Below are 25,213 nucleotides of genomic sequence, written 5' to 3'. Positions count from 1 at the left end.
GTGGCACACACCTGTAATCCTGGCACTCTGGGAGGCTGAGGCAGGAGGATCACAAGTTTGAGCCCAGCCTGGGCAACTTAGCCAGACCCTGTCTCAACATTTAAAATGGGCTGGTGGCAGAGTCACCACGCGCAGCAATCTCACACAAGTCGGGTGCACACACAGAGGCCGGCCCGCGGGGAGCACTGGTGAGGTCCAGAGCGCCTGACCTTTCGGGCATGCCTGCAGCCTGGGCTTTCGGCGCGACCCCACCTAACCATGGCTTCGGCTTTGGAGGAGTTGCAGAATGATCTAGAAGAGGTAAAGGCGTTGCTAGAAAAGGCCACTAGGAAGAGGGTACGTGATGCCCTGACAGCTGAAAAATCCACGACTGAAACAGAAATAAAGAATAAGATGCAACACAAATCACAGAAGAAGCCAGAACTTCTTGACAATGAAAAACCAGCTGCTGTGATTGCTCCCATCACAACAGGATACACAGTGAAGATCAGTAATTATGGAAGGGATCAGTCAGATAAGTTTGTGAAAATCTACATTACCTTAACTGGAAGTTCACCAACTTCCCACTGAGAACGTGCAGGTGCATTTCACAGAGAGGTCATTTGATCTTTTGGTAAAGAATCTAAATGGGAAGAGTTACTCTATGATTGTGAACAATCTCTTGAAACCCATCTCGGTGGAAGGCAGTTCAAAAAAAATCAAGACTGATACAGTTCTTCTCTTGTGTAGAAAGAAAACGGAAAACACTCGGTGGGAGTACTTAGCTCAGGTTGAAAAAGAAAGCAAAGAAAAATAAAAGCCATCCTAGGATGCTGAGGCAGAGCCTAGGGAGGGATTAATGAATGTTCTAAAGAAAATTTATGAAGATGGAGATGATGATATGAAGCACCATTAATAAAGCCTGGGTGGAATCAAGACAGAAGCAAGCCAAAGGAGATACAGAATTTTGAGGCTTTCAAGTCCTCTTGAGAACTATGATATAGACATACTGATATTTCCAATAAGGGAATGTTGATGAACTGCACATAGAAATTTGACAGATAGCTACAAAGCCTTTAAAGTAAAGGCAGTGACTACTCCATTTCTTACTGGAGGATTTATTTAAATAAGATATGCATATTAAGTACTTCCTCTAAAGATGGTTCCATTAGTACCCTGGTCATTTTGTTCACGAAAGGGTCACATGGTATTCTCATTGAAATATAAAAAGCAAGTCTTGCTTAATGAAAACAATACATTATGTATATTTTTGTTCCACTAGGAGGTAGAAAACAGAAGTATATGCTTGCCTGTAAGTTACAGACGTCAGCTCCCACTAATGTAAGAATAAGAGTAAAACTGAATTTTTGTATAAAATGCAAAGTTGTGCTTGCGCTTCAAATTTGCTGTAGAGCAGATGATCCCCTATTGCCAGCTTGAGCAGTGCAAATAGCAGGGATTACCATACACTAATCCAATGACAAATGTTTCTATCTAGATTTAACTATATTTGTCTATGAATATAGAAGAAGTAACAGAAAAGCATCTTCATATAGTACCAGTTAGTAAGCTCTACTGTGGATCAGTTAGCTTCAGAACTAGTAACCCTAAAGTAAAAATAATTAATTTGAAAATCCATTTATTCCTATGTTCAGTAAAGTTGGATTTTTATATAAATAAAAAAATAAAAATGGGTTGGTGATGTAGTTCAGTGTGAAGGCTCTGGGTTCAATCCTCAGTACTAAGAGAGAAAGGAACAAAGGAATGAAATCAGGAGAGAGGGAAAGAAAGAGAAGAATGCAGAGCCCCAGGCCCTGCCCCAGGCTTGCTGATGAGAACCTGCCTTTGAAGAAGACCCAGGTGTCTACACACAAGGAAGAGAAACTCTGTGCCCCGGGCTGGAGCTGCTGCATGTGGTGCCCCCTGCAGAGCGGTGACCGCCGACGGGATCCTGGGAAACTGATTTATTCCCTACCAGATAAAACCCACATATTGGGGATTTTTAAAAACTCTCTAAATGATCCTAGTAGAAAGCAATGTTTGCAGGCTTTGCTCTACTTTTGACCGGTTTACTAATTCTTTGTTAATTTTTACTACAATTTTTAAAATATTTATTCAATTTTTTTCTCCTGAGAACATACACAAAGAAGCAGCAAACACAGGAAAAGATACTCAACAGCACTCCTCATGGAGGTAATTCAATAAAAAGCCACAGTGAGGTAACACCTCATACCTCCTGGGGTGGAGAGCGTCATAAAATTGGAAAGTTAGCCAGGTGTGGTGGCGCCTGCCTGGAATCCCAGCACTTTGGGAGGCTGAGACAAGAATGGCAAGTTCAAGCCCAACCCGGGCAACTTAGTGGCTTAGCAAGACACTGACTCAAAATAAAAAGAAAAAGAACTGGGGATGTAGTGCAGTGTGAAGACCCTGAGTTCAAATCCTAGTACTGCAAATAATAATAATAATAATAACAATAATAATGAAAATAACAAGTGCGAGTGAGACTGAGGAGAAAATGGAGTACTGTGCCAGGTGGGTAGGAATATAAAATGGTGTGGTCACTATGGAAGGCAACTGAGGCTTCCTCAAAAAGCAGAATTACCCTATGTTCCAGCAATTCCAGTCCTACCTCTATGCCCAAAAGAACTGAAAAGGACTCAGGTACTTGCACTTCCAACCTGTGTAGAAGCACTGGTCACAGCAGCCAAAAGGCAGGAACAGCCCAAGTGCCCCTCAGCAGATGAGTAGGTAATAAAATGTGCTTTCTCCATGCCGTGGAATAGTATACAGCCATGAAAAGTGATAAAGCACTGATGCAAGCTACAACATGGATAAACCTTAAAAATATTATGCCAAGTGAAAGAAGCCAGACACAAATGAACAGATATGTGATTCTTACATAAAATATATAGCATAAATTAATATGTTTGATTTTGTTAAATGAGCTCTAGGTACACATAGAATAAAACTCAAAAGGAACAAAATGGTAACCAGTGAGATGTCTTCCTCTCTCCCAGCAACCCTCTGCAGGTATGACTGTCCCCAACTTCCTTAGCGCCCTTACAGGGCTACCTGTGCATATGCATCATATGAGTGTACCCCACTGTTTGCATAAATGTCCCTGAGCCAGGGAGAGAATATCCCCAGAACTGCCTCCCAGTGGAGCCTAACACTTGAGTCAAGAGATTTTATCATCTGGCCTTAATGTCTTTGCCAAATCTCTGAAGCTCTGGATTCTGCCTCCCTCTTATAGACCGAGACTGTGGCACTACCATACTTGAAGAGTCTGTGAGTTCTGGGGACGGTAACCCGGCTTCTTTGGACATTTTTCCAGCCTGCCGGAAACTGCACCAGGGTCCATCCAACCCAGCTACAGGCCTCGGCTTCATCATGAGAATTTCTTGCGCCTTATGGATCTTAAAATGAGGGAAAATCACTCAGGAAGATTTTACAAAATGTTTTAATTCCTGGGTATTTCCACGTTAGCTTCTGTGGTAAAAGAAAATTTGCCTTCCAAGATAGGTTCTACGGAATAGGTCTTTGCATGTAGAAATTCTACTGATTTTTTTTTTAGGTAGAGTGTTGCTATGCAGTTCAGGCTGGCCTTGAGCTCACCTTGTAGCCCAGGTTGGTCTCAAATTTGCAATGATCCTCCACCTCTATCGATTTTTAAAACATGCCCCCTCACCTTACCAAATCCTCTCACCCATCATAGTAGTCTCCAGCTGATTGCCACATTTCCTGCTGCAGCTCGTGACACACACGGAAAATCTTTAGTTTAGTTCAGCTCTTTATTCCAGTATAAGTAGGAATTCCCTTTTTTGGGGGTTCTTCTCAATCTGTTTTAAAATATAGGAGAAGTCTTCAAAACCCAAGCTTGGGTGTCATTAAAATGACAAATTACTAAAAAGGTTTCTTTCTTTTTTTTTTTTCCAGTACCAGAAATCGAACTCACGACCTCGCATTTGCCAGTCAGGTGCTGTGCCACTGAGCTAAATCCCCAGCGCCACCCCCCTTTTTTGTTTTTTTTTCCAGTACCAGGAACCAAATTCACAACCTCACGCTTGCCAGACAGGCGCTGTGCCACTAAGCTAAACCCCTAGCCCCTAGAAAGTTTTCTTAATGCTTAGTTTTCATTTGTGAACTTATCTTGTCCCAGAGGAAGTGACCCATGGACCTCCCTGTGAGTTTCCCTGCTTTGAACCATAGTCATGCTGGCATCCTCAGAAGGTGCTGGGATTCCAACCTTGCACCCTCAGAGGTTCACCTATCAAACTGTGTCTCCTACTGCAAAATTGTCACCATCAGCTGGACATGGCGGCTCACATCTGTGATCCCAGCACTCTGGGAGGCTGAGGTAGGAGGAGCACAAGCTTGAGCCCCGCCTAGGAGACTTAGTGATTTAGTGAAACCTTGTCTGAAAATAAAAAAAATAAAAAGGGCTAGAGATGTAGCTCAGTGTAAAGGCCCTGGGATCAGTCCTTAGTATCGTGTGGGGGACATCAACTACAAAATGTAAGTCATTGTGTGACCAAGCACTTGGTTGTGCGTGTGTATTTGAGTACATTTTTCACATCTAAAACAAACAGAAAGAAAATGAAGAAACAATACTATCCCAAGGATATTTCTACTGATATTGAAAGAGTGCACAGATTTTTTTTTTCTCCAAACTGGGTAGGGGATACCGGGCAGGAGGAACAGGAACAAAACCAAGTTTTATAAACTCTGAATCTACTACACTTTGATGTGGAGGGAAAACTAAGTTTTCTAAAACAGATGCTTCAATTAAGATGTTTTTTCTTAACATTCACTGGTGTGACAAGTGACAGGCACGGCCTAGTCCAGTGACGGCAAACCTTTTAAAGACTGAGTGCGGAAACTGTAACCCGAAACCCACTTACTCATCACAAAGTGCCAACCCTGCAATTAACCTGAACGCAGAGATTTTAGATTAGAAAACACTAGGGCCGGGCGTGGTGGCCCACACCTGTAATCCCAGCAATTGGGAGGCTGAGGCAGGAGTAGCCTTGCAACTTCGAGGCCAGCCTGGGCTACAAAGTGAGCTCATGGCCAGCCTGAACTGCACAGCGAGAACTTCTCTCAAAAATACCAAAAAAAAATTAGAAAACACAACTCATACATTAACAGTTTTTGTCTCAAAAGAAAAACACAGGTTTCAGTTTTATAAACAGCTTCTTATTAAAAGGCAAAAGTTTGCATTTGCCATGTTTTTGCACAATTAATGTGATGTTTGCTGTGAGCTTTGCTCCTGTATGCATGCTGACAATCTGTCAGACCTGGGCTGGGGTGACCTGTCTTGTGTGCCAACAGAGAGGGCTCTGCATGCCCATTGTGGCACATGTGCCCATAGGTTCGCCACCACCGGCCTCGTTGCTCCTGTGGGTGCAGAAAGCTGTCTGCAAGCCCAGATCCTTTAGTCACATTCGAGGCCAAACATAACTCACAAGATCTTTCTGGTGAGTTCAGGGCAAGGGTGGCAGCAACTCTGCTGGGGACAGACTCCGTTGGCAAGAGGATGAGTCACACACAAATCAATGAAGGGAGCTGTCCTGGGGGATCCTAGGACCCACATCTGCACTGGGCCTCCCACCAGCAAACAGAAAAGATTGCCGTGATTTCCATGCAGCTCTGTCTCCCAAGGGTCTTCATTCGTCATGTCACCTGGGGTGGGATCCACCTGCCCCAGCCATCCGGCCTGGCAGAACCTGCAAGCAGCTCTGATGTTTTCCTGGACAGCTGTCACCATAAAGTTGCCCCTTTTCCTAACCCTGTCTTCTCCAAGCCATTTTCTAAGCAATTATAGTAGTGTTTCCTTATCCATGGAGATACATTCCAAGACCCCCAGGGGATGACTGATACCCTGTGAAGTGCCACACCCCATATTATTTTTCTCTATATGTATGTACCTATAACAAACCTTAATTTAAAGAGCAGATGCAGGGCCGGGGATATAGTTCAGCGGCACAAGTGCCTGCCTGGCAAGCACAAGGTCCTGAGTTCAATTCCTGGTACAAAAAAAAAAAAAAAAAAAAAAGAGAGACCAGATGTGGTAGGAGATTAAACAATAAATAATAAAAATAGAACATCATAACAGTATACCATGATAAAACAATATACCATGGTAAGTGTTTTTGTACCACAGTTGACCATGGAAACTAAAATTCAGAAACAGAAAAGGCAGACAAGAGTGGCTACTGCAGCTGGGCATGGTGGCACACACCTGTAATCCCAGCACTTGGGAGGCTGAGGCAGGAGGATCGTTGTGAGTTTGAGACCAGCCTGGGCTACAAAGTGCACTCAAGGCCAGCCCAAACTGCATAGCGAGATAGAATCTAAAAAAGGAAAAAAAAAAAAAAAAAAAGGGTGGCTACTGCATTGTGTTTCATCCTGCTGCTTTTTGGGACCTAGTACCATGAGCCATTTAGCACTTTTTGAAATGTGGTGTGATATATACAAGCACATATTTTGATAAGAATTCTTCACAATTATACAAGTGGAACCCAGCTGACTAAACCCAGGAACTTAATTTGATCAAAAATATAGTGTGTCTAAATAATAATATATTACAGTAAAAGACACACTGTCATTAATCCCCCTCAAAATATTCCCCCTTGCTTAGAACAGCATATCCCATTGTCTTGCCACTTTCTGAAACAGTTCTAGAAATCCTCTTTCCTGAGTGTCTTGATTCTCATAAAATTCTAAACCAAATAAGACAACAGCTGTTCTACCTAGTTCATTGTGTCACAGTTATAGAATGGGCACCCCTATGCTCTGCCTTCATGCCTCAAATCCCTCCCTTGCTCACACCCCCGGAACATCTGGTCTTCTTTCTGTTCCTCAATCACCCCAAACGCTTTCGGCTTCAAGTCTTTGAGCACTTTTTTTCTCTCCCCTGGAAACCCCCTCCCCCTCCCCAGTGGAATTTCCAGTCATCCCACTGTCTCCTTATCATAGGTGACAGGTCAAAGGGTTCCCCCCCCCTTCAGAGAGTTCCCCAGCATCACCTGATTTAGATTAGACCCCGCCCCCCAGCCCCATCTTAATCATATCACTGTATTTTCCTTCCAGTGCTCACCACCTGATAGCTTTGTTTGCCTCACTGATGCTGGCCCCTCCCGGAGTATAAAGTCCGAGGAGTCCTTACCTGTTTTGGTCACCTGCCCCCATGATAATGCCTAGCATCTGAGCAGCAAGGACACGTGCTCATGTGAGGAAGCAGTTCTGGGAAGGTGGCAGGGAGCTGACTGTGGCAGAGAAACCAGCAGGAGCCCTGAGGCCGGATGCCCCACGTAGGAAACTCACTGGGCTGAAACTGCGTTTAGGTTGGTTGAGACTGGAGGGTGTAAAAAAAAAAAAAAAAAAAAGAAAAAGAAAAAAAAAAAGAAAAGAAAAGAAAAAAAAGAAAAGAAAAGAAAACACACTAAAGAGAAAATTACGGGGCTGGGGACATAGCTCAGAGGCACAGCGCCTGCCTGGCAAGCGTGAGGTCATGAGTTCGATTCCCGGTACCGGAAAAAAAAAAAAAAAGAAAGAAAACACACTAAAGAGACTGGAGGGTGTCAGGATGACCCTGGCAGGAGCGGAAGTGTCTCAGGTGACAAAGTGTGTGTCGTGTGCTCTTCCCAGTGTGATGGGTCAGTAACATGATCTGATGTGTTAGTGCGGTGAATTACACATAACAAAGAACTTCCCACTGAACCATTTTTACAGGACAGTCCAGTGGCAGTAAGCACACCCACACGTCGTGCAGCCATCACTGCCATCCATCTCCAGATTTTTCCATCTTCCCAAACTGAAATCCTGTCCCCATTAAATGCTAACTCCCCAGCCAACGGCACCCACCCCTCCATCCTCCGTAGGACTGGGGGAATCAAGCCTGTGCCCTTATGCAACAGGCTTATTTCTCTCAGCACAGCGTCCTCAAGGGTCACTGAGTGTGGCGTGGCACAACTTCCTCTCCCCTACCTCCAGGTCAGGAGATTGAACCTAAAGCCTCTGCATCTATCTATCTATCTATCTATCTAGAGACAGGGTCTCGCTGAATTGCCCAGGCTGGGCTTGAACTTCCCATCCTCACCCCTGAGCCTTCCAAAGCGCTAGTTTTACAGGCGTGCACCACCACACCCAGCAAGAACTTCCTTTTTGTTTTTTTCCTTTGCCTTTTTGAGACAGTCTCGCTATGCGGTACAGGCTGGCTCTGAGTTCACTTTGTAGCCCAGGCTGGTCTAGAACTTGCAACGAACCTCAGCCTCAGCCTCCCCAGGGCTGGGATTACAGGCATGCGCCAACGGCCCTATTTTTTTTTAACTTCCTTTTTTTTAACTAAAATAGACATAATGTAAAATGCGCTGCATTCCTTTCCAGGGCAAAACAATACTCAACTCCACAATCAGTCCATTCATCTGTCTGCCGTGACGTCAAAGGTCGACTGGGCAACGTGGCCCCGCGAGAGGAGCTGGGATGGACCCTGCTCCATAGCACTCGGTAACCAACATACACCCCTGTCAGCCCCGCTTCCTAGGCGAGGACCCGAGGCTCTGAACCTCGCACTGCCTGGCGGAAACACTGCAGAAAACCGGGGTGTCACCCTCACCCCTTCGGCACGCCGCAGTGCGCAGGCGCAGGAGGAGCCGCACACCGCGTCCGGGAAGCGCATGCGCTATGGCTCCGTTCTCCCAGGTAGCAATCCACCGATCCGGGGTTTGGGCCCCACCAGTAGCTCTGTTTATAAACACACCGCGCGGCCACCGGCGAGGGTAACCCTAAAGGCTATGGGGTCGGAGGTCAGAGGTCAGTGGCACGGGGGCGCTGGCATGGGGACCGGCCCTGTCACCCTCACGAGCTGCTGGTTGCGCTGCGTGTCCCGCGGGACGCGCCTGCGGGGACCCGATACGGCTGGGCGCCACGTGGTGTGCACGTGGTCCGGCCGGCGCAGCCGTCCCCTCCCCCATGGCGGCCGCAGCGCCCTCTAGTGGCGTCCGCTGTTTGTTGCGCCTGCGCAGAACGGGACACGAGGCCATTTCCGGTGTGGGCAGTGTGTGCCGTTGCCCCTCGCACGGGAGGCGTGGCCCAGGTCACAGGCGTGGGCGGTGGCTTACAGAACTGTGGCAGGGCGGGGCTGCGGCGTCCACGTGGTCCCGAAGCTGACTGATGCGCCGCTCTGGTTTAAGCATTGACTGTGCTGTGCGTCCGGGGTGGGGCTGAGAACGTTTAGTACCCTCCCCTCTTGGGTTTGCCCCTGGCCGTGACTATTGAATGCCCTCAGCACAGTAACAAATAAAAGAACGAACGGCCTGAAAAATGAATAATTAAAATCTTCTAGTTTATGTCGTCTGCTCTTACATGTTTGTGGGATTGTACACAAACAACACATGGGTGTTCCCTAAGCACTCGGTCTTATTTATGTATTTATTCATGGTACTGGGAATTGAACTCGGGACCCTCACACACAGCTACATCCCCAGCCCTTTTTGATTTTGTATTTTGAGGCAGGGTCTTGCTGATTTACTCAGGCTGAGCTGGAACTTACGGTGTGTACCAGGCCGGTTTAACTTTATACTCGGACTTGAAGAGGTTTACACAGACAAGAAAAAACAACTTTTCCCAGTCTGTTTTCTGCTCCTTCACGGTAAAAGCTCAGAATTACACTGACACGGCCAATTGCTCTGTAAAATCAGGATTCTTCCATATGCCCACTCCAGCATCGTCTTTTAAATAAATACAGTGCGCCACACACTGCTCCAGGCTCTGGGGTGTGTGGATCGCATCAAGGTAAGGAGAAAGCCTGGCCTCGGGCTGTAGCTCAGAGTTGCAGCGGTTGCGCAGCGTATGTAAAAGTCCTGTGTTCTGTCCTCAGCGCGCAATGAAAACAATAAAAATTAAAAGTGTAAGAGGAAAATCTTTCGGTGGTTAAATTATGAAGGCAAACTAGGAAGTACTTATCCTAAAGATCCAGCTGGTGGTTATGTGATATATATATATATTTATAAAATTTGCTGATATGAAAACACAGATAGTAATCAAAACTAATTAATTCCATAGAGCCTGATTTTTTTTTTTTTTTCAGTACTGGGAATTGAACCCAGAGCCTTCAACCTGAGTGACATCCCCAACCCTTTTTATATTTTTTGTTTTGAGACAGGGTCTCGCTAAGTGGCCCTGGCTGAGCTGGAACTTTAACTTTTAAAAACAGCTATAAGAGTTCACAGCTCCTGCACATTTATGTATTTTATGCTGAGCCAGCTGCTCAGCACCAGTCTCACCACTGAGTGGACCCTGGCTTCTGGGGTGGCAGACAGTGTCCTATTCTTAGCCTGAGGTGTGCTCAGACACACTTCAGAATGACCCCTGATGAGTCACACCCTGTGCACCTGTTCCCTCAAGGGTAGGCAGGGCCTGTGACATGCTTCTAGCCAGTGCAGTGTGGGTGAGGAAAAGGACAGCCGTGGCCTTGGCCAGGTTGCGGTATATGGAAGGGGTGGGGGTATCCCTCCCTCCCTTCTGGTGATCACGGGACATTAATGAGACCCTGTCTTGGCCCTGTGATCAGAACACTCTTGCTGGCCATGTGGAAGCCAACACCATGCTGTGGCCGGCCTCTGGAGACGTCCCCTTGATGGGACCATAGGCTGCCCATAAGACTGCCCGTAAGACTCAAGGGCAGCCTCCAGCCAATGGCAGGAAAGAGCAGAAACCTTAGTCACAAGGCTACAAAGAAACACATTCCACCAACAATCTGCGTGGGCTTGAAGGGGATTCTTGCCGCTGAACCTCCTGATGAGAACACAGCCTGCCTCACACCTAGGTCAGGGCCACGTGAGACCGCAGCGGAGGACCCCACTGAGCTGTGGCCAGATTCCCGACCCATGGAAGCAGATAATAAATGTGTATTGCTTTAAACTACTAACTTTGTGCTCACCGTAACATCCACACATGCCGTGGCTGCTGGGTGGCCTGCTGCATAATGCCGCCTTCCGGCTGAACTCCATGGCACCTGTCCCCTCCTCTAATTCCTAAGGCTCAGCCCGATACCAGGCAGCCGCCCTGGCCCGGCAAAGGTTTGCCTGCATCTGCTTCTGGCCACAGAGGCTGGGGCACTCAGCCATCCAAGGAGCCTCCACCAGAGAGCCCTCCTGTCCCCTTCCCATAAGCCAACATGACCAGCCCCACCTTGCGCATGTGCTGTGGTCTGCAGGGCCTCACAAAAGAAACTGGGGGTCCCTGGGCCCCATCGCCAGTCCAGAGCTTTTGGCTCAAGAAAGGGGCTCAGTGAATGGGGTGGGGGGCCGTCGGGAGGATCTTCCCAGGCCTCTCAGGTCGGGAGGTTGGGCCTACGAAGGAAGTCGGAGCAGGCCCAGATGAGGACAGGATTGTAAGCAAGCGGCCCACGGAGGCTTTATTGTGATTTTTCCGGGGAACAAAGGGCCAGGGAGCCCCAGGACTTCATGCTGTGGCTCTATTGAAACATCGAGGTGGCTCTCTATTAATCACTCCCCTTGGTGCCTCAGAGGCCAAAAAAGGAATCAAACAAAACCTCTTTTCTAAGCAGGAAGAGCTTTGCAGAGGCCCCTGCTGAAAGATTCTCTCTCTCCCCCTCCCTCCCTCGCCCCCTCCTTCCCTCTGTCTCCAATGCGACACTTAATAAGATGCCTGGGCCTCTCTCTTGCCCAGCTGTGTGCTAAGGGACTTTGGGACGTGACCATGGTGCTGTGAGCTCTATGCAGGATGCAGGCTGGGTGGAGGGCATCTTAGCTGCGTGCGGCCCCTGTCTTATTTTAGAAATTGAAAAGACTCAGTTGAATGATTTTTTTTTTTTAGGTAGACGTAGGCTGGGAGCATGGAAAAGAAGAAACAGAAATCCCATTTCCCTTTCCCCTGTTAGATATGACCTTGAGCCATAACTTCTTTGTCTCTCTCTCTCCCTCTTTTTTTTTTTTTTTTTTTTTTTGATGCTGCTGTTCTACATTAGTCCCAATAACAAATACTGCATTATTGGGCCAGGGATATGGCTCAGTGGCACAAGTGCCTACCTGGCAAGCGCAAGGTCCTGAGTTCGATTCTGAGTACCAAAAAAAAAAAAAAAAATACTGCATTATTCACTAAACTATAAATATGAAGTTTGGGTTCTGTTTTTAAACCAAAGACACAAACCAAAAGTAATTATTGCCCCAGACAAGTCCTCATCGCCCCAGGGAGCAGACCTGTTATCTGTAGGTGGTGTTTGGATTGTCCTCTTACAGAGACATGGCCGCCTTTCCATTCAGACACTGTGGCTTCTGGAATGTGACAGTGCAAGTCTGTGTGCCTCCAAGCAGAAGCATGGTTAGAAAGGGGAAAAGCTGGCTTGGGACTCATCAGTTAACATGCATTCATGTTTGAGGGCAGAAGTCCACCTAGAACAAGTATGTACCATTGGCTTGGAAAACCAGATGAATGAAGAGACAGGAATCACAGACAAGGCATTGTTTTTGGCCTAACAAGGTAGCGGTGTGCTTCAAAGTATGGATTTTAGCATGGGATGCAGCAGTGGTCTGTGGATCCAGAACAGCTGGTATAAACCACTGGAAGAATGGGCCACAGGTAGCAAAAGTCTGTCTTCCAAGAAAAGACCCCTGTGGTGTGGTGACATTCACAGCACACTGGCTTCTGGTATATCATATGCACTTAAAAATTATTTCCTCACTGTGTGGCAGAGTGTCTCCAGTCCTTCCCTTCCCTGTTCTAAAATCAAACATCACCTTTTGTGTGCATCTCTTTTGTGATCTCCAACAGAAGAAAGGGCAGATACACCCCATCCCCATAGAGCTTGCCAGTGGAATATGTGTAGTAGTTCCTAAAGAAACATAGCATATTCTCCTTATAGTTCTGCTATCCATGATAAGAATATGCCCTGCCAGCTACTATCCAAGGAGAACAAGACTCAGAAGAAACCTAATGCTAGTCAGCAACCCAGAGCCTCTTCTAGTAGCTCCTAGGAGAGCTGCTATCTAGTAACAGACCCCTGATAGAGGAAAGGATGCTTATGATTTAAACCACTAAATTGAGAGTTGTTTGTTATGCAGCACTACTGTAGCAGTTGCTGACTAGTACATAATCTCCCTCTCCAGCTCACTAGAGACTGTATCCAACTTTGTACATTGTACCCCCATCTAGAGCCAGGGATGCTTTTGGGGGCATAATAACAATTCTGAATAAATTTAGGCATTAATAAAGATCTGCCATTCACTGGATGAAATTGTATCAAACTCTATACTCAAAGAATCAATGCCTGCTGTTCTTAAATATCAAGATTGTCAAGTTTCCAAACAAGTTCTGGATGAGTTAGTACAACGGTTAATCCTGTTATGTCAACTGCCCTGGATTAACAACTGCCTGGCAGGTTGGTAAAGCATGGCCCTGGGTGTGTCTAGGCAGGAGGTATGACCTTGGGGAATATATTTGGTCCTTGTCACTGTTCTTTGCTCTGCTTCCTGGGCGTCATGAACTGAGCAGCTCTCCTCTACATCCTTATGCCCTGATGTTTCTGCTCTGGAACCAGCCGATCATGGACCGAAATCATGAGCAAATTAAACCTCTCCTCCTACAAGTTTTGAGTGACAAGACAGCTGACTAACACAGTTGGGCTCTGGGTGTGGAGAGAAGCAAGACTTTTGATCTTCTTTCATTCTGTAAAATGGGGTTAAGAGGAACTGTCCAGCCCACCAACTTGTCCAAGCTGTTAAAAAAACTGAAAAATGTTCCTCAAGTAAATGTGATACTTACACATTCCTCTATTCAACAAATGTTACTGAGCCCCTATTACATGCCAGGGAAAGTAGAAGCAGGTGGGGGTGTGATGTACAAAATTGGATATGGCCTCTACTGAGCTGGAGAGAGAGATTATGTGTGTGTTAGCAACTGCTACAGTAGTGGGCTTGGCCTCCAAGACTGAGGGTGCTGAGGTGTCTCCATTCTGCCTCCCTCAAGCTGTATCCCAGGGAATCTCATGATTATTTCAGTCTATGCCCAAAGCCCTGAGAACGAGGACATGATGCCCATGGGCAGGCATACACAGAGGTCTTTGCTCAACCAGAGGGAGCCATGTGCTGCCTGTGCTTCCCCGTGCAGTCAGGACCCTCAGTGGGTTGTGTGGTGCCCGTCCACATTTGTGAGGCTGTGTCTTCTTTACTCAGTTTATCAAGTCAAATGCCAGTCTCCACCAAGAGACAGGTTCAGAGACATCCCAGGAATACTAAGTGTGATCAAAGCATATGGAGAAGGGTTTTAAATAAGGTTTTAAAGTCCATTACAATAAAAGAAACATTGCCATGAACCCTTTCAAAATACTCCTCCTTGACAGCTAGGTGTGGTGACTCACGTCTGTAATCCTAGCACCCAGGAGGCTGAGGCAGGAGGACTATTACAAGTTTGAGGCCAGCCTGGGCTAAAAAGTGAGCTCAAGGCCAGCCCGAACTGCATAACGAGACCCTATCTCAAAAAGACAGAAAAAAAAATACTCCTTGAGTCAAACACACTTACGCCATCATCCTGGCCACCTCTTAAGCAGCTCTGGAAGTCCTCTTCCCTGAGTGTCTACAAGGTGTAATCAAAGCTACAGTGAGTGCTGCTGTCCAGTGCCATTCAGTGGAAAGACAGGTTCGTAAAAACATAACAGTGCATCCTCATCCACCTTATTCGTCAGACCTAGCACCATATGAGCTCTGGCTCTTCCCCAAAGACAAAAGGGAAACATTTTTTAAAATTAGATTTTATTGGTACATTTTAGATATACATAACGATCACATTTATCAAAGAGAATTTATATCTGTACATGATATAACTTGGTTTTCTTTCCTCCATTCCCCTGTCCTTCCTTCAACCCCTCCCCCGCTCCCCGTTTACAAAGCTTTGGGGAAACATTTTGAGTCAACTCAGGACATCGAGGCAGCCACAACAGTGCAACTAAAGGTACGAAAGAGGACTTCCAGAACTGCCTCACAAAGGTGCAAAAATAATGGGATAAGCATATTTGAAGTGTGTGTGTGTGGCAGTGTTTCTGAGGGAGATTAATGGCAATGTGTTTATTACTATAATAATTTTTTTATTTAAACAGTCACCATATTTTTATCATACCCCATGATATCAGCTCTCTGGGCACCTCTTAACTTGGGAAAGTTACAACATAAAATTAACTATCCCCGGTGTATGGATAGTATAGCCTTGCATGTATCGTCATCAAACAGCAGAGGTGCATTCTCCTACGTCCATTAAAAATATCCCTAAACCAGGTATGGTGGCACAAACCTATAGTCCCTGCTACCAGGGAGACTGAAGAGAAGGATTACTTAAAGCAATTGTTCAAGGCCAGCCTAGGTGACACCATGAGACCACATCTCAAAAAAAAGAAGAAGAAAAAAAAAGACTTCTGCAAGACGATGCATGAGATTAATTCCTCTTTTAAATCTATTTTCCTAATTTTCTACAAAGAGCATGCATTACAGATTCGATGGGGAGAAGTGTTGGTTTTAAAATTAAATTTAACAGAAGCTGAAACAGCTCTCTAATATTCCTTTCCTCCCATCTGCTGGCTTTTTTTGATGATTGACTTCCGTGGTCCATTTCAGTTCCTTTTATTCAGTCCTCAACTTGCTGGCTGTTGCCTGGTAACACTCATCTTTAATGAGGCCTTTATCTCTCTCTGCCCTTCAGTGAGGCTGCCGCACAGAGCAATCTGACGGAGATGATTCCAGACCAGAACAACAACAAAACTTTCCAGCCTTCTGAATCACCGCATGACAGAGGGTATTACTTCCAACTTCCCAAAGCATTGCATTTAATAAATGTACTAGAAAGAATAACAGCGTACAGATTCATGCTTCCTTGCTTTTGCCTTTGCTCCCAGCTGTGCAAATCTCTCTCTCCACTTCTCCCTCACCCGCTGCCCTCCCGGGGTTCTGTCTGTTTCCCTGATGCAGCAGAAGATTCCCGGATGCCTGCCCAGCAGCCCCTCCTCACCCTCTCCTTGTCCTGCTGGGAGAGCCCAGATTTTATCTAAATGTCCACTTTCCACCAGCTTCGGGAGCTGGGGGCTGCAGCTCCTAAGAGAGAATCACAGTGAAGCTAAGAAAAGTGGGGTGGCCTCAGATTGTCTGCAGGAACTGGTTGGGGCACAGACACGAGATCATTGTGGCCACCAAGACGAGACAGGAAGTGTGCTGGGGTTGGGGAGCAACCAAGAAAGGCATCAGTATTCTGAAAAGGAGACCCAGGAAATGAAAATGGTCTCCAGGTCCTGGTTTGTGAAAATGACAGCTGTAAGTTTCCTGGTTGCACTTTGAAGTGATTGGAGCCAACTCGCCGTGGACAGAGGAGCTGTGAGGTGAGCATCAAGGCCTGATGACTTCTCTGAAGCACTGAACCTGTTCAGCCCAGAACCTTCCCATCTCCTGACTGCCCATTATGTACAATCCTGAGTCCCTACGTTGGCTCTGTTTTCTGGTACATGCAGCCTCTATCCGAGCCCGTGCTCAAGTGTATGTATGCTATGAATCCCCTGGTCGCCCCAGCATAGTCGAGCCACCCATCCCGTCCGGCATCCTCTCCATCAATCTTGGTGTCCCTGCTTCAGATGAGCCATAAGATGGTCATTCTGTGGGTTGAATTGTGTCCCCCAAATTCATGTATTGAAGTTCTACAATATCTCAAAATGTGGCCTTATTTGGAAATAGGGTCACTGCAGAAGTAATTAGTCAAAGTGACGTCATACTGGAGCAAGGGGAGCCTCAAATGGGCAATATGACCAGTGTTCTTTTTTTTTTTGGTTTTTCTCCGGTACCGGGAACCGAACTCACGACCTTGCGCTTGCCAGGCAGGCGCTTTTGCCACTGAGCTAAATCCCCAGCCCCGACCAGTGTTCTTATAAAAAGAATCCCAGCTACCTGGGAGACTGAGGCAGGATTGCAATTTCAAAGCCAGCCTAGGAAATTTAGCAAGATACTGTCTCAAAATAGAAAATAAAAAGGGCTGGGGGTATAGCTTAGAGAAATTGAACATGTGCTTTACAACATATACAAAAATCAATTACAGGTGGATTAAAAAATGAAATGGGCAAAGCAAAACTATGAAGTTTTAAACAGACATTGTAAGACAATATCTGCACAATGTTGGGTAGAGAATAGTTCCTTATACAAGTCCTGAAAAGCACTAATCATAAAGGAAAACAGTGATCACACTGACTGAATTAAAATTAAGTTTGTTCATCAAAGTATAGCAAGGAAAAGAAAGTGAAAGTGAAAATCACAGAGTGTTTTGGAAAATATCACCAACATGTATTATCGTCAAGGACCGACTGTCCAACTCTTCCAAGAACATCAAACGCATAAGAAGAAAACAGATGATCCAATGGGAAAGTGGGCCAGAGACCAGAACTAGCACTTTACAGAAGAGCCAGATCCAAACAGCCAAAGAGCTGCTCGTACCCATTAGAGCTGTGCAAACGCCTACTATAACACTACCAAGATATAGTTATACCCTCCAGACTGGCACGAATCACAGTGGGATAGAAAAAGATGTAGAGAAATGGGAACTCTCTTTCTTTCTTTCTTTCTTTTTTCTTTTCTTTCTTTCTTTCTTTCTTTCTTTCTTTCTTTCTTTCTTTCTTTCTTTTTTAGAGGTAGGGAGGGTTTCACTATGTAGTTCAGGCTGGCTTTGAACTCACTTTGTAGCCCAGGCTGGCCTCGAACTCACAACAATCCTCTTGCCTCAGCCGCCAGAGTGCTGGGATTACAGGCGTGTGCCACCATGCCCAGCTGAGCAATGGAAACTCTTGTTCACTACAGATGGAAGGGTAGAGTGACACAATGACTTTTGGAAATCGTTTGGCATTATTTAGGAGATGTGAACTTGGTATGTTATATGATAGCACATCAACTTCGAGATACATAAAGTAGTGTTTCTAAACTTCAGTATGTGTCCAAATCTCCTGGAGGGCTCTGGGCTCTAATTGCAGAGTTTCTGAGTCAGGCTGTCTGTGGCAGGGCCTGCATGCACATTTCTGGTCAGTCCCCAAGCAATAGTGCTCACCTGGGGACCACAATTTGTGGACCGTCATCCCGGGGGGAAATGTGTACATGTGTAGAAGGGTACACATATAACGGTTGATTGAAAATATGACGTGTGCTTCAATTTTAAAAACTATTACACTAAAAGACTCATTGGCATTAACCCCCTTCAAAAGACTCTCCCTGGATTCGAACACACTTACCTCATCAGTTTTGCCACTTTCTGAAGCAGTTCTAGAAGTCCTTTCTCATGGGTGTGTTTAGTCATGCTGTCGTGGCTGCTTTTTTATGCCCTGAATCAATTCAAAACACTTCCCTTCCATGGTTATTTTGACTTTGAGGAAGAGCCAAAAGTACCGGACCCTAGTGAATAAGGTGGCTGAGGACACACCATCAAATTTTTCCGAGTCTGCCCTTTTGTTGGATGGCGCTCAGCAGCAGGATTCATCATAGTTTGTTTGTTTGTTTTTTTAAGCAGACATTTATGAGCACGTTAAACAATTCTGTGTACAACTTCTTCTAAAGTAACAAATTCAAGACAAAAGTTCTTCCAGCAGGTAACAAAATGCTGTTTAAATTCCCCTGCATCAAGAAGACTTGATTCCATAAAACAGTGCAGCAGCTGGAAACCCAGTCTCCCCTTAGGATTAAAACAGTTGTGTGGCAGTCACTATTCTTTGTCCCGTAAACACAATGAATGCAGTGACGTGGTCATAATTGAATCCAAGCAATTCATGACTTCCAGGAGCAAGTGTAAAATGTCATCACTGCCTAAGCACCCGAGGACCCCTAGTTCCTGGGCTGGTCAGCAGTCACACCATGAGCACTGGGAAGCAACCTCCCATTTTCGGACATCTGCACTGTGACTTCATCCCCAAGCGGAAGGATAGGGGGCCTTTCGCCTAGAGGACCAAAGTGTTTGCCCAGCAAATTTAATAAACTAAGAACACAGCAGGAAAGAGCAACCAAGGAACAAAAGAACTCTCCCTATAGAGCGCTCTTTTAAAACTAATACTATGTTTAAGGGTTACGTGGGGATCAAAGCATTTCCCAAACACAGCCACACACCCAGGGCCCTGGAGTGGCACTGACAAAGAATCCTCTTTTCATTGTGTTTTTGAACAGCGATTACATCCAGCATGAGAAAGCGGGAGGAGCGTTTATGACAGGGCTACTGGCTCTGCAGCAGCGGCTCATTAAGGCACAGTTGGAGGTGCAACTGCCGGGCTTTAGTCTCTTTCTGGTTCTTGCTGTCCCAAGGGAGCAAGTCCTGGCAATGCTAGCTGGCTTCAACTTCTCAGTTTGCAAATGAGGAAGTCAGGCTTCCTGGAAATGACAGAAATCAAAGGGGGGGAAACCTAGCAAAAATACTCTGCACTCTAAGACTCCTCCTTGGCATGCCCTCCTCTTGCTGCCAGTCACTGTAGCTGTGACCACACCTCACAAAGACACTCAGGAAAGAGGACTTCCAGAACTGCTTCAGAAAGTGGCAAGAACAATGCGGTGAGTGTGTTCAAAGCAAGGAGGAGCGTTTTGCGGGAGATTCGTGGCAATGTGTCTTTCATTGTAACACAATTTTCTAAATTTAATATTCATTCTACTTTTCAATCACCCCTTGTACCAGAACTGACCACAGAGTGATGGCATAAGATGTCCGTCAGTAGTTGAATGAGTAAGAGTGGTCCATGTACACCATGGAATCCTAGGACACATGGTAAACAAATTAACTACAGCCACACGCAAAACACAGATACACCTCCAAACAGTCCCTAAAGCCAGACACAAAAGACTACATGCAGTATAAAACCAATCACAAAAAAGCTTTTTAAAGGTTTGGGGGTGTAGCTGAGTGCAAAAAATAAATTTAAAAGTTTGACTTTACCTCTTTTAAACTTTTTTTTTTTTTCAGTACTTGCCTAGCGTGGCTGAATCTCTGGGTTTGATCTCTAGCACTGAAAAAAAAGTCTAAAAGAGGTAAAGTCAAACTTTTTTGTGCACAACTATGTGATAACAACTCTAAGGAAAAGCCAGGAAATAATCACCGATGGTAGGATGATGGCTGTCTAGAGAAAAGGACAGAATTGTACTGGTTATTAAGTTATGGCTTTCTAGTTCCAAGCCCACCTTTCTAGCCTGGGTTCTGTGATGCTGGGATGGGGCCTGCGCCCTACATTTCTGTGGAGACAACCTCATAGACTTTTCCAGTAGGTGGCGCTAGAGAAAGACTGTGAAGCTGAGAAGGAAGGAAGGACTTTCCTGCTTCTGCCCTCTGGGTGTCTCCCTGTTTTCTGTCCCTCTAACTTTCATTCTAGCAAAACTTCTTTGCGTTGCACCATCAGTTCCTTCCTGTACCAGTAATTAAATTTTGTCTGCCATTTTTCTAACACTTTTCAGAAACAGCCTCATTTTGACTCCTCGAAGTCACCAGCACCAGCTAGCCCCCTCTAGCTAGAATTTCAGTTCCTCTGAATTCCTGAATTTCACAAGCTCCAACCTCTTCACTTGCTCCTCTCCACCCACCCATCCCTAGGAAAGGTATCTGCTACCTCCAAGACACATGGAAGTCTCTTCCCTGTGGGAAGACCCTTTCACTTTCTGGGTCCACAGTTCTAGACCTAGTTACCAGGTCTTTATGTCAAGTTCTTTCCATTAGTCCAGTGGCTTTTTTTGTCACACTTCGTACTTCATAGTCACCTCCATGCAGCAAGAGAGGGACAGACAAGAGAGCAATGGTATTTGTTAACTGCATTGCCTTGTCAAAGAACCTGCCGCCAGATTGACCAGTGGTTCCTTTGGTCTCATATCCATCTTGAGGAATTCCCTGGGATGCAAGATTCTGCATTGCTAAGACCAAGAAAGACTGGGCAACCTGGGGTGAACTGGTCGCCCTGAATTCTGTGACTTCTGCTTCAACATATTAATCTTAGTCTGTGGTCACACTGGGCTTCGAGGAAAGCTGGGAGATATAGATCTGTAGCTCAGCTCACTACAACTCCAGGCAAATCTGCATTCTGTTCATTAGAAGGAAGGTCAAAATGGTACTGGGGAAGCACCTAGTGGTTCTGCCCTTTTAACCCCAGGCTATAACCATTAACCACTTCACAACATTGCCTGAGAGCACACAACTGTCATCAGAGCTGTAACCAGAAGCCAGGACTTCTGATACTGGCCTCCCTTAAGACACACTTCCTGTTTTCCTCTGTGATTTATTTCTGGCAGCCTCAGAGAGAAGAATCACCCCCCACTGTTTAGCTCCCCCTGCTCCGTCCCACCAACCCAGTACTGAGGACTGAACTCAGGGCCTTTGCACTGAGTTATATATCCTCAGTCCTTTTTCTGTATTTTATTTTGTGACGGGATCTCTACAAGTCATTAAATTGTCCAGGCTGAGCTTGACTTGTGCTTCTCCTGCCTCAGCCTCCCAGCGTGCTGGGATTACAGGCATGTACCACCACAGCCAGCTCTTTTGGCATTTTAAATCATCCCTGGCCAATCGAATTTTGCAGGTGAGCAGCTTGTGAAGCAAAGCTCCCTACCTTTTGTTGGGTAGTTACTGAGAGAAAGTAGTCACCAAGTGGAACCGTGGCTATTTTGCATAAGCTCCATTTTCTTTCATGTTTATGGTTAAGCTTGGCTCTTTCTGAGTGGAAACATGGGTTATAAACTGTTAGTTTTGAGAGGGATTCAGAATCCACTGAGCTGTACTCTCATTTTATTCTGTAAGTACTTGCTGCTTTTCTCCGACAGTCACTGTGCTTTTATCCTGGGTGTCTTTATTCTTGAGATCCTTCAGTACCCGAATTTCCTGTTATTGATTTGGTAGGAAAATACCTTGCTGGGGAGAGATTCAAATCCACAAAATCCATACTCTGGTTCACTTTCATTTCTACAACGGGCTGCTTTAGCTTTACGGCATTAATATATATAAAAAGAGGGAGGGAAAAGATGTTGTACAGACTTAATCTTTTTTAGTTTGTTTTTTTTGCTAACTTAAACTTCGTAAGACTCTTTTAGCCAGCTTGTGTATTTTCCCCTTTGAAGCATTAACAGGCTAAACCGAAGACAGAAAACACGATCCCTAGGTATTAGACAGGCCCGCACATTTCACACGCATTGTGTGGCCTCCCCCCACCCCACCATTCGCGAGGCTGCATATTTGCAAGGTACCAGCAACGCAGGAGGCTGCGGCTCATCTGTTTTCGATTACCCTGGCGCTGTGTGTTTTTAATGCGCCCACACTCTTTATAAACGGCTGAGAGTTGGGCTGGAAGCCAAGGCTTCTCAAATTCCATTTCCTTCTCTAAGATACAGGTTTCTTCATAGATGTGGGAAGCCACATTTGCCTTTTCAAACAGGGACTACAGTCCCACCGAGAATAGCTCGCTAACCTCCGCTTGCATTTTCTCTCATTGTCTCCATTTAATTCCTGCTTTTCTGTTCACAGCTCTGAAGGTTTTCACTCAGACTCCTCCACTTGGGTTCCTATCTTTTTCTTTAATGTAAGCTTTGGCTATAATTTTTGGTTGCACCCTATGACATGAACACCAGTTTACCCCACTTAAGAAGCTACTGCATCTGATTCAATCCCATAAAAGCAGTGGGTATTGAGTTCCTGCTAATACACTGGGTGCTGCCTTGAGTGTTTTCACACATGATCCTTATTTCATCTGGAGCTTTGGGGAAACTGAGGCCTGCAGAGAGGAAGTGACTTTCCCCGGGTCATGCAGTTAGTAAGAACCCTTTATACCATGTGCCCTTTATACCATGTTCATCAGCTTCCCTAAGCCAAGGACAGAACCATATTGTCCTCCGCGTGGGCTACCAAGGAAAGCCCTGTGCAAGGCTTTTAGCTTATACAGTTCAATGACTGCCCCTCCGTTATTAATTTGCATCAATTAACAAAGAGCAGAGGGTACAAAGACCTAAAGAGGGCTTCAGCATCAGACTGGCCCGAGTGCTGGACCTCAGCTCCCCTTGTCACTGGCAGTACAGTGAACCCACAGGCAGATGACCTTACCCCTCGCAAGCTCAGTCTCACTGCCTGTAAAATCGGGCCTCACAGAGCGGTCTGGGGAATTAAATATCGCACACATGTGAGGCGCCTAGCACAGTTCCTAGCACACAGGAAACACTCGATACACATGAGCTCAAACTACAGCAGGGAAAATTGGGTATTAGGATGCAGGCTGCCTCTGTGGCCAGTCTGGTTATTTTTTCACTATCAGCTTCCGTGAGCCTCGCTGAGTTCTTCAAAGCCTAAGTGTTCACTTTCTTGAGTGTAAAACCAGTGGGGTCTTCGACCACCCACAGGATGGGCAAGGAGGTAAAGCCAGCAGATGCCATGGAAAAGACGGAGGACTTGGAGTAGGAATCCCAGCCATGCCCCTCCCCACAGTCCAAGAGCTGTGAGATGTGGGGCTGTCCCCAGTCCCGTCTGAGCCTCAGGTTCATGGCTACAAACCAGTGATAAACTTTCCCTCAGCTTGGCAGCTGCTCTATGAGCAAAGCAGCTTCTGTTTTGTTTTGTTTTGTTTTGTCTTTCAGGCTGGCCTCAAACTTGCAGCAACACTCCTGCCTCAGCCTCCTGAGGGCTGGGATTACAGCTTTGCACCACCACACCTGGCAAAGCAGAATCTAAAAGTAAAACAAAACTGAAAATGATAAAAGTAAGGTATTGTTACTAAAAGACATATAGAAATGCTTCGCAAAATATCTGCAGCAGGATACTTCCCGGTATATGAATTTGCATTTTGCTCACTCCATTTCTGTTTCTGGAAGTAGTTATGCCTTTGTGTTCCCTTATCTTCCAGGCACTGCAAGCCTGGAAGCAGAAGTTGTAAATGTGGGGGAACGTACTAGGACGTCCCGGAAGGAAACAGTGCCCACAAGGGGTGGCTGTCAGCCACAGAAGAGAGGTCACAGGCCAAGATCAGGGAAGGATCCAGGCTGCAGGGTTCTATGGGCAAGTGAACTGTATTCTCCCCACTCCCCTACCTCTCTGTGTGGAAATTGAACCCAGGCCCTTTACACTGAGCTACATTCCCAGCCTTTTCTTGATATTTTCAGACAGGGTCTCATTAAGTTGCAGAATTACTCAGACTAGGTTTGAACTTGTGATTCTCCTGCCTCAGCCTCCCAGAGTACTAGGATTACAGGCATGTGACACTACAGCAGGCCCATGCCTTTCTCTCCTGAGGAGCCCCAAGGAAGGAGCAGTCCCAGTGTCTGGGCATCAAGAACTGGCCCTCCCAGCCTTGCCAAATATTCCTGCCCCTGAGCTGGGCCATGAAGCTGGGGGACACCCAACCTCAGGGAGCCTTTGGCCTGCAACAAGGGACGTATCAGCAAAGGTCAATGTGGGCTAAGGGCTGCAGCCTCCTCCAGCGCATTCCAAACACAGTGAGATACCTTTGTGCAATGCTGCAAGAGGGAGAGGAAAGCCACTAACGGCTAAACCCAAATTTTACATTACTTCTGCATGCAAAGAATGATTTTGAAAATAATAACACGAGATATCCTACATTTCATATAACTGCTGTAAGCTTCTCCTCCTGCCACCACTGGACAGGTCATTTCTGAGCACCTACTATGAGCTTAGCTCTGCTCCCGGTGCTCAGGAAACAAAACAGAGTACACACTCTGATGAATTCTTTGCACCTTTTACTTTTACAAATTGCTATGAAAACCAGAGAATATTGAATCATTTAGCTCCGGCAGGGAAGTCTGGACTTTGAATAAATAATATAGCTTCAAGGAAGCAGGGAACTCCCTGTTAAGCTTTGATGGGATAAAAGCCTGCACTGGCTCAGAGCCTTTCCTCAATGAAGGGGTCTTAACAGTGTGATGGATACGGTAAAGGAGGGAGCGGAAATGCAGCCCCCGGATAGAAGTAACCGTGGTACAAATGCTTAGCTCAAAGAATATCAATTTATCCGAGTCAGGTTTGCAATAAGCAAGGTCAGAGTCAAATATGTCTTTTATTGGGGAGGGCCCTATTCAGACTCCCAGCATGAGGCGGCTGAATGTGGAGTCCTGGGACACAGGAAAGTGCATAGCATGGGAAGCTGGCCGCTGGTGCCTCATAATATGTGGCAGTCTGGAATATGTGGTAGTCTCTGGTCTCAAGTGGCAACTTACTCCTGGCCACTTCTCTTTCTCTCTCTCTCTCTCTC

At 46.0% G+C, this 25,213-nt stretch overlaps 1 pseudogene; it reads left to right on the top strand.

The window, feature by feature from the left end:
* Positions 1-163: 163 nt before the first annotated feature.
* LOC102008604 lies at positions 164-1,119 on the top strand (annotated as a pseudogene).
* The last annotated feature ends 24,094 nt before the right edge of the window (positions 1,120-25,213 follow it).

This window comes from Chinchilla lanigera, unplaced genomic scaffold (genome assembly GCF_000276665.1).
Source record: "Chinchilla lanigera isolate Chin_1 unplaced genomic scaffold, ChiLan1.0 scaffold00059, whole genome shotgun sequence".
In the NCBI taxonomy this organism is placed as follows: domain Eukaryota; kingdom Metazoa; phylum Chordata; class Mammalia; order Rodentia; family Chinchillidae; genus Chinchilla; species Chinchilla lanigera.
The sequence above is the reverse complement of the archived record's forward strand: the minus strand, read 5'-3'. Positions and strand labels throughout refer to the sequence as shown.